The sequence below is a fragment of the Camelus bactrianus genome, chromosome X (genome assembly GCF_048773025.1).
Source record: "Camelus bactrianus isolate YW-2024 breed Bactrian camel chromosome X, ASM4877302v1, whole genome shotgun sequence".
Classification (NCBI taxonomy): domain Eukaryota; kingdom Metazoa; phylum Chordata; class Mammalia; order Artiodactyla; family Camelidae; genus Camelus; species Camelus bactrianus.
Genome location: NC_133575.1, coordinates 20030268 through 20050241, shown reverse-complemented (window position 1 = coordinate 20050241; position 19974 = coordinate 20030268).

Here is a 19974-nt window from a genome sequence, read left to right as displayed (position 1 = left end):
CTTTCCTATTCTGCCAATTGAGAATTTCATATGTTACACCATTCTACCTCCCTCCAATTTTCTTCCCTTCGTGTTTCCAATATAATCCTATCACAATTCAAGGGTAACTCAAGATTCATATGATTTTGACGTTACAAAGATTTTCAATTACCAAGTCAAATAGTGGATAATGATAATAGATCCTTGCCTGTAAAACATGATTTTCTTGAAGAAAAGTATTTTCATTTTTATTTGCTTTGTCTTTTCATGTGCCTATTTTTCATTCCTCCCAAATGCTCTATAAGCTCCGGAAAATGTATTTCACCCATATTGTTTACAGAGTTTAATATATCATTTATCTTTTCTTTATGGATTTTTCTTTATTGGTGACCCTCACCCACTTCAGTCTTGATTAGTCTATTGTACAACAATCGTCTTGAGATTTCCCTTTGCTTTCATTCTGGAACTTCTCTTTGCTTTTCATCTGAGCTAGAGCTCTTCTTTCCTGGCTTCTGGAATTTGTTTTTTCTACTCTCTTGGTGTGTTGCCTTCCTTTGGTACACTTCATCCCTCAGTAGTTTCCTGAGAGTTTCCGTGGATGGTAAATTATTTTGAGAGTAAGTTGTTTTTGTAAGTGGGAAAATGTCTTATTTTACCCTCACAGTTGTTCGCCAGTTTAAATCATTATAACATTCTAGTTTGACTATCTGCATCTATCTATATCTCTATCACTATCTCTATTTTTTTTTTAAAGAATTTTGCCCAAATTGTCTTCTAGTTTCCAGATGTTACTGTTGGGAATTTCTGTGTCATGATAATCTCCAGCACTTGTAAGTAACCTGTTCTGTGTTGTTGCTCTTTGCTTATTTTTATTTTTCTTCCTGAAACTTGCATGGTTTTGCCTTTGCATTAAACGATTTTGTGATGGTGGTACTTGGTGTGGTCTTTAGTATTCTCTCTTCTGGGCTTGCTGGGTCCCTTAATATTGATATTTCTGCCTCTGACTGCTAAGAAATATGATATTTGTCTCTGTCATTTGTTTCTTATATTTGCTGGGAGAATGCCCTCCTAGTGGTTTTCCCCTCTGCACTTTCTTTCTGTAACTTTTACAAATCAGATATGAACTGTCTGGTTTGACCCTTTGATATTCTTACATGTTTTCTCCAACTTCCCACCTCTTTGACTTTTTCCCCAATTTGGGGGAGGTTTTATTGACTTTATTTTTCTGAACTTCTACTTTGGGGCTGATATGTTTCATATCCAAGACAACTTTTTTCTTCGTATGCTTCACATGTGCATTCTTTTCCAGTTCTGGGTACACAGTATCTCCAATGAGTGTTATTTCATCAACATTTTCTCTTATTTCTCTGAATATATATATATTTAAATTTTTTCTCTTCCAGTTTTGTTGATATAAATGACATATAGTAACTGTGTAAGTTGAAGGTGCACAGCATAACAATTTGACTTACATACATCATGAAATGATGACCACAGTCAGTTTACTGAACATCCATCATCTCATATAGATACAAAAAGAAAAAGAGAAAAAATATTTTTCCTCATGATGAGGACTCAAGATTTACTATCTTAACTTTCATATACAACATACAGCAGTGTTAATTATATAATCATGCTGTACACCGTATCTCTAGTACTTATTAATCTTATAACTGGAAGTTTGTGCCTTTTGACTGCCTTCATCCAATTCCCTCCCCACTGTCCCTACCTTTGGTAACCACAAATCTGTTCTCTTTTTCTATAAGTTTGTTTGTTTATTTTTGAAGTATAACTGATCTACATCACTATGTTAGTTTCTGGTGCACAATTTAGTGATTTGATATTTTTTAATTGAGGTACAGTTGATTTACTTGATATTTCTATACATTACAAAATAATCACATTCTCTGAATATATTTACTATATCTAGTTGAAGTTTCTGCTTTTGCCTGCATGATCTTGTTTCCTACAACATCATTTTTATCTAGTTTCAGTTTATTTTTGTCTTTCATGTTGGAAGCTTTCCTCAAACATTTGTTATCTTTGTCTATTCATATAAAGAAGGAGACATTAATTACATACATTAATTGCATCAACAAAAGTAGCAGTTTCACCTAAAGATGACCAGAGACAGGTGAGAGAGCAGAGGAACTGACTTTGCTCCAAATCTGCTAAAAGGCACAGAAAAACTTCTCCACGTAGGATCTGTTATTAAACTTCCTGAGCTCCTTGAACTCTCTGACATTTAATACAAAAGTTTAGATTTTAGTACATTTTTCTTTTTCCAGGAGGAAGGTCCACAGCATTAATCAGTTCTTCAAAGGTAGCATCCTCTCAAAAGATTAACTAGCCTTGAGTTATAAGATGGTAGAGATTTAGCTCACCAGATGAAATGGCAATTGTCTTTATATGAGTAACAATGGTGTAGAGTGTACTAGAAATGACAGCCAATGGATTTGTTCTAATATTGAGGCAGAGAAAAAAACTTGGTTTAACATTCTTTAAAATATTCATTATATACTCTGGCACTTCTACATCTGTCAAAGATGGAGTCGGGATCTGAATTTATTCTTTTACAAGAAAAAAATCAAAAATAATAACAAAAAACAAAACAAGCAAAAAATAATAGTTTTAATATAAAATAGATGAACAACAAGGACTAATTGTATAGCACAGGGAACTAAATTCACTTTCTTGTAATAACATATAATGGAAAAGAATCTGAAAAATATATATGTTTGTATATGAATAACTGAATCACTTTCCTGTACATCTGAAACTAACATTGTAAATCAATTACACTTCAATAAAAAACAAAATTAAAAAAATGGAAAAAAAATAATGGCTTTGAAGACACTGGACAGAAAGTAAGAAAGCCCAGTGATTCCTGAGAAGTGGGGAACAAATGAGGTGAGCTCTGTGGTTATCCCTGGTTGCTGCCTTGAGAGAGTGTCAAAGCCATGTACAGGGAGGGGAAGCCAAGCGGAGCCTAATAGATTCCCTGAATTTTCAAGATGGAGCTAAAAGTCCAGGGAGAACAAAGAGGCTGGAGTTTGCAGGACAGACTAATGGAGAGGAAAGAGCTGCACAGAGAGAGAATCCAGGAGACCTGCAGAGATCAAGTGTTCCTCAGAGTACTGATCAGTACTTCCACATGAGGAAACTACCCAAGGCCAGGGAGAAAACCACCTGAAAGAATTAGAGGGAACAGTGCTCACATCTCTTAAATATTTAGGCATAGTGCCTGTTCCCACCAGCCAGGCTAGGGAATCTCATAATTCATAGGACAAAGGAAGATTACTCAGAAGATTTTGCTTCAAAATGGTGGGGAAAATTAGCCCCAGACTAACCACTGCTCTGATGTGGCCTAGCAAAGCTTACCTTTGGAAAGCAGAAGAGGCTTAATGATTAGGGGAAGGCACAAAGGAACTCCTGATATGCTTAGTAACATTTCCATTTATTGACCTGGGATATAGTTCTTGTAAAGGTTGGGATATCATCAAGCTTAGTATTTTTAAAGCTGAAAGTTAATGAGCTAAACATCTATTTTAAGAAGTTAGAGAAATGAGAACAAAACAAACACAAAGAAAAATGCAAGACGGAAAATTTTAAAGGATAATTAATCATAGAGAAAGCATACATACAACAGAAGATGAAATAAGTCAAAAGTTGGTTCTTAGCAAAGACTCATGAAAGTTACAAACTAATGAGATTGACCAATTGACAGAGAGAGGGAGAGAAGATCACACATTAACCGATGCCAGGAATGCAAAAAGGTGTGTAACTACAGCTGATGAAAACACTAAAAAAGATAACAAAACAATATTTGATCAACTCAGTGACTTTTAATTTGAAATTAAAATGAAAAAAAATCTGAAAAAATACGAATGAACAAGTTGTGACAAGATTTAAATTTCCCATGCTCCAAATAATTTCTAACTTCTAATTAATGTAAGATTTTAGATTTAGACCCAATAAGATGTATAAAGAAGAAGGAAAAATGTTTTTTTAAATTAAAAGTTATTTTTAAAATTGCAATCACAAGTGGCCTCCAAACATTTCACTGGGATGTAAAGAATCTTTGAGATGATGGAAAAAAATGGCATGGTAGGCAACTTCTAAGAGGGCCTCTACTTCCTGGTATCCACTCCCTGTGTAATCCTTTCCCCTTGTGTGGGCTGTACCTAGCATCTTGCTTCTAATAATAAAATGTGGCATTAGTGATGGTATGTCACTTCCAAGATTAGGCTATAAAAGACTTTGGCTTCTGTCTTGCACTCTCTCTTGCTCTTTCTTGCTCTGATGTAGCCAGCTGGCATGTTGTGAACTGCCTGATGGAGAGGCCCACGTGGCAAGGAACTGAAGGAGGTCATTGGCCAACAGCCAGAGAGGAAGTGATCCCTAAGAGCTTTGTGAGTGAGCTTGGAAACAGATCCTTCCCTATTCAAGCCTTGAAATGATGACAGCCCTAGCTGACACTTCGCAGCCTGCGAGAACCCCTGAGCTGAGTCATCCGGCTAAGCTGTGCCTGGACTCTCGATCCACAGAAACTGTGAGATCATAAGTGTGGTTCTAAGACACTAAGTGTTGAGGTAATTTTTTATGCAGTAATTGATAATGAATTTAGAAAGAGAGACCTAAAACTTGTTGGAGGTGACATCTCTGAGTGGAATAAGGCTCCTAAGTACCATAGAGGGAAGAAATTGGTGAAATTAGGAGGCAACATAGAAAGCCTCCTAGAGAGGCTTCAGAGATTTCTGAGAGTTCCCATTCCACCGGTTCCTGGCATCTGCCATCAACTGTTGTCACCAGGTTCCTATGTATTATAAAACACCAGTGTCAAAACCAATTTCCTCAAGGCTTGCTCTAAAAGCACTCTATGGAAACCAGTGACAGAAGCAGCGGCTGACATGGCAACCTGGCATGCAGCAGTCAGGAACTGCTTATCTCATTTTCAGCAAATTCCACCCGTTGCGTAAGAGACAGCAGGTAGTGTCCTAGCCTTCCAAAAATGCTATGGCTGTTAATGAAAACAAAATAATTCCTGTTTTCTGGCTGAAAAGACAGAAACTCCAAATTTATCCATGTAGAGATAAAGTCATCTAACACACATAATTACTTGAGACCTAGATGTATGGTGTGTTGTTTATGTGTATGTAGATTCCTTGATTTGTATAAATATGGAGAAATAAGTGAATGCCATCTACCAGACTGCAAGTATTTATTCCACAGTAAAGAGGGAGAGAGAGATTCTTAACTCTTCCCATTTATAATCTCCTTATATAATAAAAAATTAATGTTTTTATTATACAAAAGAATAAAGATGTATTTAAACGTGAATAAAGATAAAATCACTGTGACTGTATTATTTTTGAAGCTTTTGCTCATACTTGATTTTGACAGGGACTGTAAATATCCTAACTCTTTAGATACTCGACATAGACATAGACATAGGTGGCAGGAAGGAAATGTAACAGACTTACTCAGGGTAGCTCTCCAAAGGAGAGTGGCCCCTTCTGCAGCATCATGGAACAGCTTAATTTTATTCAAAATATCTAAAGTCATCTTCCCTTAAACCATGTTTTCAAAAAAATTTACTAGTGGAGTCAATGAACAGAATGAGAATGACGCTGAGGCAGCATATTCTCATTTTATTTAAATTTGTTCACTGATGTGAGAGGCTGATTCAACTTTTTTTTTCTACTTCCTTGTTTTTTATTAGGAGTGTGTCCCGTGGCATTCAATAAAAAGCCATGCAATTGAAGAATTAGAAGAAATTGTAATGGGTATTGAGCTCTAATAATAGCATAACACAGCCTGAAAGGAAATTCAGGCAATGGAGACCAGAGTGCTAATTAGGGTGTTTTATTTAATTTTAAGTAACTTCAATGGAATATAATAAAACCCAAGTAAGAGCTCTAAAATCCTCCATGTTTTTCTTAAGTATTTTGATCTTAGAGTTGGGTTTTTTTTTTTAATGTTTTCATTTTCTTTTGTTTTTCCTGAATCAATATCATTAAAATGGCCATACTACACAAGGCAATCTACAGATTTAATGCAATCCCTATCAAATTACCCAGGATATTTTTTTTACAGAACTGGAACAAACAATCCTAAAATTTATATGGAATCACAAAAGACCCAGAATTGCCAAAGCAATATTAAATAAAAAGAATGAAGCTGGAGGAATAACCCTCCCAGACTTCAGGCAATACTACAGAGCTACAGTAATCAAAACAGTGTGGTATTGGCATAAAAACAGACATATGCATCAATGGAATAGAACAGAAAGCCCAGAAATAAATCCACAGATGTATGGTCTTTGACAAAGGAGGCAAGAACATACAATGGAGAAAAGACAGTCTCTTCAGCAAGTGGTGTTGGGAAAACTGGACAGCAGCATGTAAATCAATGAAGTTAGAACACTCCCTCACTCCATACAAAAAAATAAACTCAAAATGGCTTGAAGACTTAAATGTAAGACAAGACACGATAAATCTCTTAGAAGAAAACATAGGTAAAACATTCTCTGACATAAATCTTAGCAATGCTCTCCTAAGGCAGTCTACCCAGGCAATGGAAATAAGAGCAAAAATAAACAAATGAGACCTATTTTGTTTTTCCTACTACTAAGCAATTTAAATTTTGTTTGTTTGTTTGTTTTTTGTTTATTTATTTTTACAGAAACAGACACAGAAAACAAACTTATGGTGACCAAAGGGGAAAGGTTAGGGGGAAGAGGATAAACTAGGAGTTTGGGATTAGCAGATACAAACTACTATATATAAAGTAGATAAACAACAAGGTCATAGTGTATAGCACAGGGAGCTATATTCAATAGCTTGTAATAATCTCTAATGGAAAAGAATCTGAAAGAGAATATGTATATGTACAACTGAATCACTTTGCTGTACACCAGACACTAACACAACTTTGTACATCAACTAAACTTCAACAAAAAATACTTTAATTTGAATGGTTGCTTTTAAATAAACATTATCATTTAGTAATTATTTTCAAAAAACTGTATGATTTATTTACTAAGAAAACATGTGTGTCTAAATTGTCTTAAGAATTTTCTTAATGATAATCTAGAGCAAAAGTCTATTTTTATATTCCTCTCATGATGTTTCTGAGAGCTTTCAGTCAACAATATGTTTAAAAGCTGTTTCAGTAAGCAAGTCATATGTTTAAAAGCTGTGACAAGATTTCTATGGTTTTAGAAATATTTGGATTTTTCACTTAGACTTTGGTCTCAATAACTGCATTTGAATAGTTTAACTATTACCTATTGCTGCATCCCCCAAACTTAGTGGTTTAAAACAACAAACACTTACTATCTCACAGTGTCTGAAATTCAAGAATTTGGAAGTGAATTAGAGCTGTGGTTTTGGCTCAGAGTCCCTTATGAGGCTGCAATCAAGATGCTGGCTTAAATAAAAAACAAAGGTTGGCTAAAGCCACAGTCACTAAGCCTTTACTGGGGCTGGAGGATCTGCTTCCAAGCTCACTCACATGGCTGTTGTCAGGAGGCCTCAGTATCTCAAAATGTGGCATCTCCGTAGGATTGCTCATGATATGGCACCTACCTTCCTTCTAGAGGAACAAATTCCAGAAAGAGAGAAAGAGGCACAAGCAGGCAGCCGCAGTGCCTTTCATGACCTACAGATTTCAAGGCACACAATGGCACTTCCATTTTATTCTATTAGTTACACAGACCAACCCTGAAACAATGTGGAAGGGAAATACACAAGGGGTAAATACCAGGAGGTGGGGGCCGTTGGGGACCATCTTAGAGGCCAGTGACCACAGATAATGGATGAGTCAAGGCTTGATCAGACACACAGAACCACTTAGGAGTGACATGGAATAAGGGATCTATTCTTGCGGGTCCTATATATTATGCTATTGAGTCAGTTTGGTTGAACAGTCTGCACAAGGCTCCTGCTTCTGCATCTGGTGTTGTGCCTGAAGTTAGCAGGACCAGCAGTCAAGAAGGAAAGATGGACGTGAAGTGAGTGAGAACAAAGGCCAACTGAAATTCAAAAGGTCACATCAGGCAAAACGACACCTGAGAGAGCAAACTGGAGGAAATGAAGACAAACTAGAATTGGGCTCCTATCTTTTTTATTAGCTCTGTCTTTAATAATCTGGGTGGCTGCAGGAGCAGCTGGGCCCCTTCTCCATAGAGCTGCTCCAAAACCTGGTCCAGGATTCAGAGAGGAGGGAGGTGGCAGTTTAAGGAGATACATGCCTGGCTGCCCACCCATACCACCATGGTAAGGCGGTACACCAGTAACAACCTATACAAGAGGCAAGAGGCTCTGTCTTTTATCCTCCCTTAGAGCATACCAATGTCTACACCTTCACTTGTGCCTTCTAAATAGCATGCACATTTTCATCAGCCTGGAAATACACAGCAAAGGAAATTCACAGAAAATAGTTCCAAGTAACCTATATTAATACAAAGCCATTATAGATAGGAAAAAAAAAATAAGGGACCAGAACAATTATAAAATAGATAAACAACAAGGTCCTACTGTATAGCATAGGGAATTATATTTAATATCTTACAATAATCTATAATGAAAAGGAATATATAATTGAATCACTATGCTGTACATCAGAAACTAACACATTGTAAATCAACTCTGATTTAATTAAAAAAATTTTTTTTCAGTGGACAAGAACAAGAACAAAGCTGTTTTTCTTGAGAATATTATTAGAAGAGCCTCTCAACAAATATTTACGAAAATATCTAGAATTGATAACACTGTACTGTATAATTGAAATCTGCTGAGAGTAGAACTTAAATGTTCTCACCGCAAAAATAAAAATTAAAAAAGATACATATGTGAGGTGACAGGTGTGTTAATTAACTAGATGGGAGGAATCCTTTCACAGAAACAGAGATCAGTGGAACAGGATAGAGAGCCCAGAAATAAACCCACACACCCATAGTCAATTAATCTATGGCAAAGGAGGCAAGAATATACAATGGAGAAAAGGCAGTCTCTTCAACAGGTGGTGCTGGGAAAGCTGGACAGCTGCATGTAAATCAGTAAAGTTAGAATACTCCCACACATCATACACAAAAATAATTTCAAAATGGTTTAAAGACCTAAATATAAGACCTGAAATCATAAAACTCCTAGAACAGAACACAGGCAAAACACTCTTTGACATAGATCATAGCAATATTTTCTTAGATGAGTCTCCCAAGGCAAAAGAAATAAAAGCAAAAATAAACAAATGGAACCTAATTAAACTTAAAAGCTTTTGCACAGCAAAGGAAACCATAAACAAAATGAAAAGACAACCTGAGGAATGGGAAAAAAATATTTGCAAACAATGCAACTGATAAGGGCTTAATTTCCAGAATATACAAAAGTTCATACAACTCAATAACAACAACAACAAAAAACAACAATCCAGTCAAAAAATGGGCAGAAGGCCTAAATAGACATTTCTCCGAAGAAGACATACAGATGGCCAATAGGCACATGAAAAGATGCTCAACATCACTAATTATTAGAGAAATGCTAATCAAAATTATAATGCGGTATCACCTCACACCAGTCAGAATGGCCAAACAATAAACACTGGAGAGGGCGTGGAGAAAACAGAACCCTCCCACACTGTTAGTAGGATGTAACTTGGTGCAGCCATTATGGAAAACAGAATAGATTCCTCAAAAAACTAAAAACAGACTTACCGTATGAACCAGCAATCCCACTCCTGGGCAAATATCTGGAAAAGACAAAAACTCTAATTCAAAAAGCTACATGGACCCCAATGTTCATAGCAGCACTATTCATAATAGACAAGACATGGAAACAACCTGAGTGCCCATCAATAGACAACTGGATTAAGAAGATGTGGCATACACATACAATGGAATATTACTCAGCCATAAAAACATAAAAATATGTAATAATGCCATTTGCAGCAACATGGATGGACCTAGAGATTATCATACTAAGTGAAGTAAGTCAGACAGAAAGACAAATATCATATGATGTCTTTTATATGTGTAATCTAAAACATAATACAAGTGAATCTATACAGAAAACAGAAACAGACTCACAGACATAAGAAACAAACTTATGGTTACCAAAGAGGAAAAGGAAGGGGAGTGGGATAAATTAAGAGTATGAGATTAACAGATACAAACTATTATACATAAAATAGATAAGCAACAAGGAGTCACTATATAGCACAGGGAATTATATTCAGTATCTTGTTAAAACCTACAAATGGAAAATAATCTGAAATATATTTATACTTACATATAAAACTGACTCACTTTGCTGTGCACCTGAAACTAACATAATATTGTAAATCAACGATATTTCAATATAAAAAAGAAAAATCCCAGTCTTTTCCAATTTCTCAAGTTTTGCTTTTTATATGACAGAATACTCAGTTTAGTCCAATCAATTTTTTATATGAGATAGCCAACTTTGGATTCTTTGGCTAGTATTTTATATGAGGAGTTTAGGCAAAGTTATTTCAATACTCACCTTTATTTTATTCTTTACCACCCCATGGAGAAATGTATTAGACACTGAATATGGTCATGTTTAACTGTGGCTTTCTATAAAGGATATACTGTACCAATTCAAAATTGACCCCCAATTATTTCTGCTTGTATTAATTTCTGCAGAAGTCAAAATGATTAAGGAGTAGTCTATTGTCAGACTTAGTAATAATTCACAGTGGAATAAAACAGTGGTGCATTCTGCCTCCCTCTCTTCTTTTTCGTGTTTATATTACTGACTGAAAACCATTCTGAATGTACTAGCTGTATTTCCTATCCCTTGAAGTGAACCACAAAATTGATATTTTCCTATGGAATAATGGCATGTTTTTTTGGCTTTGCTTTCTATATAATTATCATCAGAAAGAATGACTTATATCCAACCATTCTAAAACAAAAATCATTTTTGACACATTCGCAAACATTGTTTATATATAGCAATTTTCCAGGATAGGTCAAATCATTTTATTTAGGTATATAATTTACAAGCAGATTATCTTGGGAGATTCATTGGATGTTACAATACTTAAAATTAGATAGATAATTGATGGGTATTTTCATATTTTGTAGTTATAAAAGTTGATTTGTTTGTATGCATTAAATATTTTCCACACTAAAATTATTGTGATTATGTTTTATGCAATAAACTTTGGTATCCTAAATTGCAATTTATCTCTGTGTGAGAAAAAGACTCAGAGTGTTGTGTCAAGGAAAATTTTGATTCTACTGACAACAATTATTGCTGCAGAGGTGGAGCTGCCTTATATATAGGAAGCTGTCCAGGTTAGACTACTCAATTTTTGTATAAGGGGTCACAAATGCATCTTTACACAGTAGAGATTTTTTTAAATTCACTTGCAAAGGATATCTGCATTCTGTGTTTTTCCAAAAGAATATAACCTTAAGTATTTTGATTAGTCATATTCCATTAAATGTACAAACTGAAAAAGGGGGATTTATAAAAGAGTACCTGAAGGCTGTGCATATTATTTATGTCATTAGATTTTAAAACCTATAAAGCTGTACTGTCCAATCCTGTAGCCACTAGCCACATGTGGCAATTGAGCACTTGAAATGTGGCCAGTCTGAATTAGGATGTGTCATTTGTGACATCTGACACCCACTGGGTTTCAAAGACTTAGTACAAAAAAAAATGTAAAATATCACATCATTAACATTTTATATTGGTTACATGGTAAAGTGATATTTCCAGATTAAAGGTGATGAATTATTAAAATAAATTTCATATATGTTACTCATATTTATAGCTTTAATTATGCATCTACTGTACAGCACTGCTTTAAATGTGATTCTTGGATAAAATGATAATACAATTAAGTACAGGGGCCACAAGAGTTTTGATCCTCCAAGGAATCATCATTGCATTGTTTTGGTTTTATTCATACCACTAACCTTTTTTAAATATTGCATTTTTAGCATTGTTGTTGAGGATAAGTAACCATGTTACATAGAGATCCTTATGAGGACTGGACTAGTCAGAATAGGGCTGTGTTATACTGCAGTAAGAAAAAACTTCCAAAATCTCAGTGGCTTAAAGTAATGAGTGTATTTCTCCCTAAGTCTTCATGTTCATCCAAGGTTGAAGGGAGGGTTCTCTCTTCATCGTAGTCACTCAGTGACTAAGACAGATGGAACATCCATCATCTCAAATGTTGCTATCTCTGAGCCAAAGGAAAAGAGAATTCTATAGCATGTCACACCAACAATTAAATACTATATCCCAGAAGTAACCCTTGTCACCCACACTAAAAGCTCATTGCTAACAACTAGCCCTGTAGGGCTTTTTATTGTTCTGCCTTTAGTTTCCTTTCTTCCATAGTTTCTCCTCGACTTAATTTAATCTCTTTGTTTTACATCCACCTCTGTAAACTTTTGAAATCATTTTTGGAATAAAATAATTGCATGTATGCTTATCTATACCTGAGAGAGAAAGACTTTAAAGTAATTATTAGTGAATAATTGCTATGCTATGGTTTGAAAAATTACACAAAATACTCGTATCATCGTAAGTTTAATAAGTAAAGCTCTAAATCCTAGAGCTCAGTGTTTTAAATGTATACTGATAGTGAATTCACCTATATATTCTAAGAAAAAAGTGCTTTCCTTCTCAATAGTGAGATTTTCATTATTCCCCTTTCTATTCTATCTCAAAGGAATGACTGAACTGTTCACTTTTCTGTTTAAAGAGAGAGATTTCATATTTTCTTTCATTCAATGTTTATATACATTACTTGAGAATAAAAATTCAATTATTTTATGAGTGAATAGAAGTAAATTGAATGTGAAGGAATTAGAATAAAATGTACTTAAGTGTTTCATGCAAATACAATTAAACCTGACTTCAATGCTGGTTTTGAGGTCAAATCCCATACCTACCTGTGATAGGTTATATACCAACATGTGATGTATTATTTTGACCTGCTGTACAATTAAATCATGATGACATATTTAATTCAAACCTTAGTGTTAACCTCTCTAAATAGTTGTAATAACTTCTATCAAATAGGGTTAACTGGCTGTCGAAAATATCAACACATACCTCTAAATGACTAATTTTTGTTTATAAAATTGCTTTCTTGAAATTAGTCAATGTATGAGACCCTCTCAAAGAAAACCTGTGGAGAGACCGTCATGTTTTCCAGAATTCAAAGGACAAAGGCCATAACTGCAAATATTTAGCTCCTTAAATGTATGTTAATGAATATGCATGGGAGTTCCCAGATAGTAGCTCCCCTGTGATCAGAAAAAATCATGACCAATTATCAAGTAATACTTTGATTTTTTTACTCTTACTTAATAGCTCATTTTCTATATCTAACATTGACCTCATTTTTATGAAGTAAGTGGAAACATCACTAAGAAGTTACTTGTATGAAATTACAGCTCAGTCAACAGTTCGGGGCTGGAGAAATACATTTTCCATCACGAGTTGGTTCTTGTAGCAGTCAGTTTCTATTATATTATGCCACAGTTACAAACCACCCCAACATTCCAGTGGCTTACCACAGCAAAATCATTTATTTCCTGCAGATGTTATCTGCGGAAAGAGACAGTTGTGCTTTTGCTGGGCTTTGCCCAACCTGCTCTACATATTTGCTTCAGTCTTAGAATTAGGCTGATGAACAGCTAATAATGGGAAATGCCAGATTCATAGCCAAGAGAAAATGAGGAAAAAACTTGGTGGAAACACACAATCACTCTTTAAGGGTTACTCTTAATTGACATTTATCACTTGTATTCACATTTCCTTTGTCAGTACAAGTCATATGGAATAAAAAAGTATACTCTGCCCACAGGGGTAACACTACATGTCACACACCAATGGTCAGCAATAAATAATCCTCTTAGTGGCAAAGGAGAAGTGAACATTTGGGAACAATTATTCAGTCCACAACATGTAAGGACATAATAAAATTGGGGGATAGAGAAGGGCAGAGGACTAACCCTGGCACACTCCATCATGAAGGTCAAGCTTGAAGAAAAGAGACAGCAGAAGAAGGAATAACAGATTAGGAAAACCAGGCCCATCTTGTGATCAAAGCCACAGGGGTTTTTAAATCAGAGAGTGGGGTCAAACCCATTTGGTGTCCCCAAAGAGTCTAATAAGAGGGAGATACAGGTAATTCTCCACTGTATTTTTCAATATGAACAAGTCTGGTGACCTTGAAAAGTGAATTTTAAGTTAACATTTTCAAAGTCAGAGTACAGTAAGTTCAGGAGTGAACGGGGATTTCTTGTTCTGACATAAGGCAGCCTGAATTAACATAAACCTCCTCCTGTGCTACAAACTCCTAGAAATCCTGGGCAAAGTGTAACAATAGCAAAAAATATATTGCTGAACTTGTGAGAAAGAAAGGAAAATCCCTAAGTGCCAGAAACAAAGAGGAAATGAAAAGATAGGTCCATAGCACTGAGCTGGTTGTTACAAAGGTGATAAGGGCAGAGAAAGAGCTTTATGGAACTGATAAACTCATTTTAAGGCTAAGGCTAGAGTTATTAAAGCTTACCAAGATACAGGGAAAAAATGCCTTGCACCAGCATGAGGTTGGAAGGTAGGAAAGATGCCCCTAAATCAGCATCGAATCTCTGGCTAGAAGCAAAACGCTCCCTGTAAAAATTCAGCACCATAGCTATGGCAAAAATGCTATGATTTGCTAGTTCTGGCTGATGGATGTGTAGATGTTATGTTATTATCTGAACTCTTCTCTAGGTTATCACATCCACTTGCATACTGAAATCACCCAGAATAGTGATATCAGTGGAGAAACAGAGAACCAGGAGCCAAATCTTCACTGCCTGGGGGCAAGGGGGTGGGCGGGGGGCAGCAGGGCAGGACTGGGAGCAGGGGGTGACTGCAGTGAAGTAGATGAAAGCAAGGAATGCAGGGAGATCTTAACAGTCAAGGCTGCCAAAGATCTGTGGTTACAAATGAAGAAAGAAACATGATTGCAAATGGCAATTTGAAGCAAGGGAGAAGAATTGCTTCATTTCTTACACATGAGATAACTCATTTGGGAGAGAAACAAATACACAAACTACAACCAGTTTTATTGTGATATCCTTATGGAAGAAGTAGTATTGGAAAGATAGCCAGATTTCAGTTGAAGCCAGAGTTGAAGGTTGAGGATATAATGGAATTTGGTCCTTAGAGATCTGGAGACCCAGAGACCCACAACAGGTTTGGGGCAGAAGTGGTATTGGGGGGACTGGGTCAGATTAGAAAAAGGGCTGATGTTGCAAGTGTGAGACTCTGGGTGATGAGAGTGAGAATCAGTTACCTACTGAGAGTCAAGGAAGATGACTAATCAGTTCAGGTTTAGCCTTTTGTTCTTAACCCAATGTGTTGGGGATCTTGGGGATGCTTTGTTACTTCCTGCAGCTTTCCAGGAGGACCATAAAACTACATGATGAACTCTGGATGCCAGATAAATTGTTGACCCACCGAAGGTTTGACATTACAGGCACAGATACATTAGCATAAAATTGAATTTCACAGGTGATAGGAATAATACCATAGAAATAAAGTTGAAAGCTGTTAATGAGGTTGATAAAAACAAGTTTGATCTCATTAAATTACACTTTAGTATGGCAGCTATCATAAAGTCAAAGTTCAAATCATCCAAAGATGATTATTTATATTTATCTGAAATGATTATGTACTGAAGTACAAAAAGTAATATATAAAGTAAAATGATTCTTAAAACACATCTTTCAAAAGACATATTAAGTGTATAGCCATACAATGGAATATTATTCAGCCATAAAAAGGAATGAAGTACTAATACATAAAACAATGTGGCTGAACCTAGAAAACATGATTCTACATGAAAGAAGACACAAAAAGTCACATATTGTATAATTCCATTGATAGGAAATATCCCAAATAGATAAATCTACAGAGACAGAAAGCAAATTGGTAGTTGCCAGGGGCTGTAGGGAATGGGGAGCAACCCCTTAATGGGTATGGGGTTCCTTTTGGGATGATGAAAATATTTTGAAGTTAGATGGAGATGGTAGTTGTACAACACTGCAAGTGTACTAAAATGCCATTGAACTGTTCACTTTAAAATGATCAGATTTATGTTATGGGAATTGCACTTCAATTTTAAAAATAGTAAGAATCACTTTAAATGGTTTAAAATGTAATAATGCTTAGTGTTGGAAGCTGTGAGAAGATAAGCACTCTTATATACTATGAGGATATGAATTAGTGTGAACCTTTAAAAGCAATATATCAATATATTTCAAAAAGAGAGAGTAGGGTATAGCTCAGTGGTGGAGTGTGTGCTTAGCATGCACGAGGTCCTGGGTTCAATTCCCAGTACCTCCATTAAATCAATCAATCAATCAAATTATGCCCCCCATGAAAAAAAAAAGCTAAATAAATTATCCCATGCCCCTTTCACAGGGCAACCCCAATTTTAGATATTACTGCTACCAACATATCCCACAGTTTTAGTTCAGATAGTTCATATTCCACAGACAGCTTGAAAGCTCCCTTCCCACCCTCCAGCCCATCATGGACAAGTAGGAACTGGTCAAAAGAAACTGGTCAAAAGTAATAGCTGGCTCATATATTTGGGAACAATATATTTTAATTTTGTGAATATTCTTTATGCTCCACAGAAATACGAAGCATAGTTTAAATTCTCAGAATCTCAAAGTTTCAGAGAATCTCACCTACTGCTAATGTCCTCTCCCCAACATCTCTAGGAAGAGATCTTCTAGACCATTCTAGAAAAACAATTAAGGACACAGAACTCACTACTTACTAAGTTAACCGCTCTGGACAAATTTACTTATAAGGATATTTTCCGCCTACTGTTTCAACTGGCTCTCCTGGCTTTAAATTACGCATTTCAAGTGTGTCCATACAGAGCAAGTCCACTCCCTAATGAATCTGAAATTCCTTGGAAGATAGTTGTCCTCTAGATTGAATATATCTGGTCCTCTGAACCACGCGTATTTGATGCATAGATTTTTGGAAGTAATACACAATTTTACACTGTAGTTTTTGAAAATCTGCAGTTCATGGAAATATATGCACAAATTATTGCAATTTAAAAGGCCAATCACAGGATGCTTAATTACATATACTAAAGAAATATGAATTCACTGCAACAGTTACTAGGCTGAAAAATAATATTAAAAGCTTTTTTTTTTTTTGGCTTTGCAAAAACATGTCAAAGTAAGAGCTACACTGTGAGTTTCTTTTAAAAAACCAAATTTACTTTATTTTAAGATTAAAATAAAACCCTTGAATCCTGTGAGTTTGTGAGCCAACTTTTGTGTGGGGAATGATTATTATGTTGAATTATGAATCCCTGAAAATAAAGCTCTACAAAAGAAGTGCTGGAACAACCTTAATTGCAGTTCAAAATGTTGACATTTTAATCTATATAAATACTCTAATAATATCCTCTTTTCTGTGTATGTAAGCTGGTGGAGCTATTTAAAGGCATTGGTATTTATATATTGTAGGTTTGTAGGACCCTTGTGAGAAAAACCCTTGTCAGAACAAAAATCATTCATTTGGGCTGACCAGATGAAAAGCAAGAGCAAACAAGTACTCTGATCCAGCTGGTGGTTCCCTCAGCATCATGATCATATGAGTTTTATAAACTCCAGTACCAGGGGGAGCTAGAAAAGCGCTTTCTAGAACTGCTGCTGTTTGGATATATTCCCTAGTTCCACTTCTGTGCCTAAGAACACCTTTACTTGCATTTTCTGCTGAAACTTTTACTTAATTCTGTGCATATGCATACCACACATATTCTCACTGAATTCTGTTTTTATGTCTGCTCTTAATTAAAGCTGTAGTTTTGTTTAATCTCTTCCTTCAGAAGGAAAGCCAAAGGAATAGTGTAGCCCAGTGGATTAGCTAACACTTTGAGCTTCCAAGCAAACATCCATGAAACCCACCACTACTGTGTCTTGCCCTTGGCATCAGACGTTTGGGAATGAAAAAAAAGAAAAAAAAGATATAGGTTTCTAATTTCCCTTGCAATTGAGTGTTATATAAACAAGGTTTCAAGAAACAACAAATAAAATATGAGAAGATTGTCCTAAAAGTGTACCATTTATAAATTTACAGAGTTTAGCTGAAGTGGGCATTTCTGATGTTATATGACAACACTGAATAGTATGGTAATATTTGGTGCATGTCCTTCTTGAATAATAATCTTAAGTAATAATTACAAAAAGGGATATCACAGTTTGCACATACTAAACCTTCTGGTTCAGTACCTGGGGCTTTCCAGGACTTGCTTTATAGTCCAGTGATAATTCTATATTTTAAGATTCCCAACTTTTTACAATATTGAACTCAATTTTTTTCTTTTACTAAAGGAGTTTCAATCAAGATGATTTGATTGTATTTTGGTGTTTCAAAATTTTTTCTGTATTTTAAAATAATTTTACATTATTTTGAAGTACAAATTATAGAAAGCAAAGTACACAAATATAAATGTAAATTTACAGCCCAATGACTTCTTGATTTCTTAACGCACTTTATTTTTAGAACTGTTTTAAAGTTACAAAAAATTGAGTGACAGTACAGAGAGTTTCCTCCATCACACTATCATCTATTATTCAAATTGTAATTTGTTACAATTAATGAACCAATATTTATATATTATTAGTAACTAAAGTCCTTAGTTTACATCAAGGTTCTTTGTTTTGTACAGGTCTATGGGGTTCTGACAAATGCATGCTATGTATCTACCATTACAACATCATATGGAATAAAATCCCCTGTGCTTTACCTATTCCTATTCATCTTTTCTCTCCTCTCCCTGAATCCCTGGCAACTACCAATTTTTTTTTTTTTACTGTCTCTATAGTTTTGCCTTTTCCACAATGTCATATAGTTGGAATCATACAGTATGTAGCCTTTTGGGATTGGCTTCTTTCACTTAGCAATATTTCATGGCTTGACAGTTCATTTTTTTTTAATCAATCACTGAATAATATTCCATGATACGGACGTACCACAGTTTGTTTATTCATTCACATACTGAAGGACACTTAGTTGCTTCCAGTATCCCACAGTTATCAATAAAATCACTATATATTCATGTATAGGTTTTTGTGTGGACATGAGTTTTCATCTCAGTTGAGTAAATACCTAGGAGCATGATTGCTGGATCATATTGTAAGACTATGTTTTACTTTGTAAGCCCAAATGTTTTTCAAAGCAGCTGTACCATTTTACATTCTCACTAGCACTGAATGAGAATTTTCTGTAGCTCAACATCCTTGCCAGCGTTTGGTGTTGTCAGTTGTTTAGATCTAAGCTACTTTAATAGATGTACTGGTATCCCATTGCTGTTTTAATTTGCAATTCTCCAGTGACAAATTACGGTGAGCTTCCTTTCATATGCTTATTTGCCATCTGTATATCTTCTTTGGTAAAGTGTCTGTTAAGAGCTTTTGCACACTTTTTAAATTGGGCTACTTCTTATTGTTAAGTTTTAAGAGTTCTTTGGGGTATAAATTACTTATCCAATATGAGTTTTACAACTATTTTCTCAGTCTATGGCTTGTCTTTTCATTGTCTTAACAGTATCTTGTAGAGATGTTTTTAACTTCAATAAATTCCAACTTATCAATTTTATTTCTTTAATGGGTCATACTTCTCATGTTAATTCTAAAGAATTATAGCTAAACCCAAGGTCATCTAGATTCTTTCCTATATTTTCATATGGAAGGTTTTAGTTTGCATTTAATATTTAGGTCTATGATCCACTTTGAGTTAATTTTTGTGAAAAGTGTAAGGTCTGTGTACAGATTCTTTTTTTAAAATATGGCTATCCAATTGTTCCAGTACCATTTGTTGAAAGACTATCCTCTGCCCATTGAATTGCCTTTCGTTCTTTGTGAAAAATCAGTAGTGAGGATCTGTTTCTGGGTTCTCTGTTCTGTTCCATTGATTT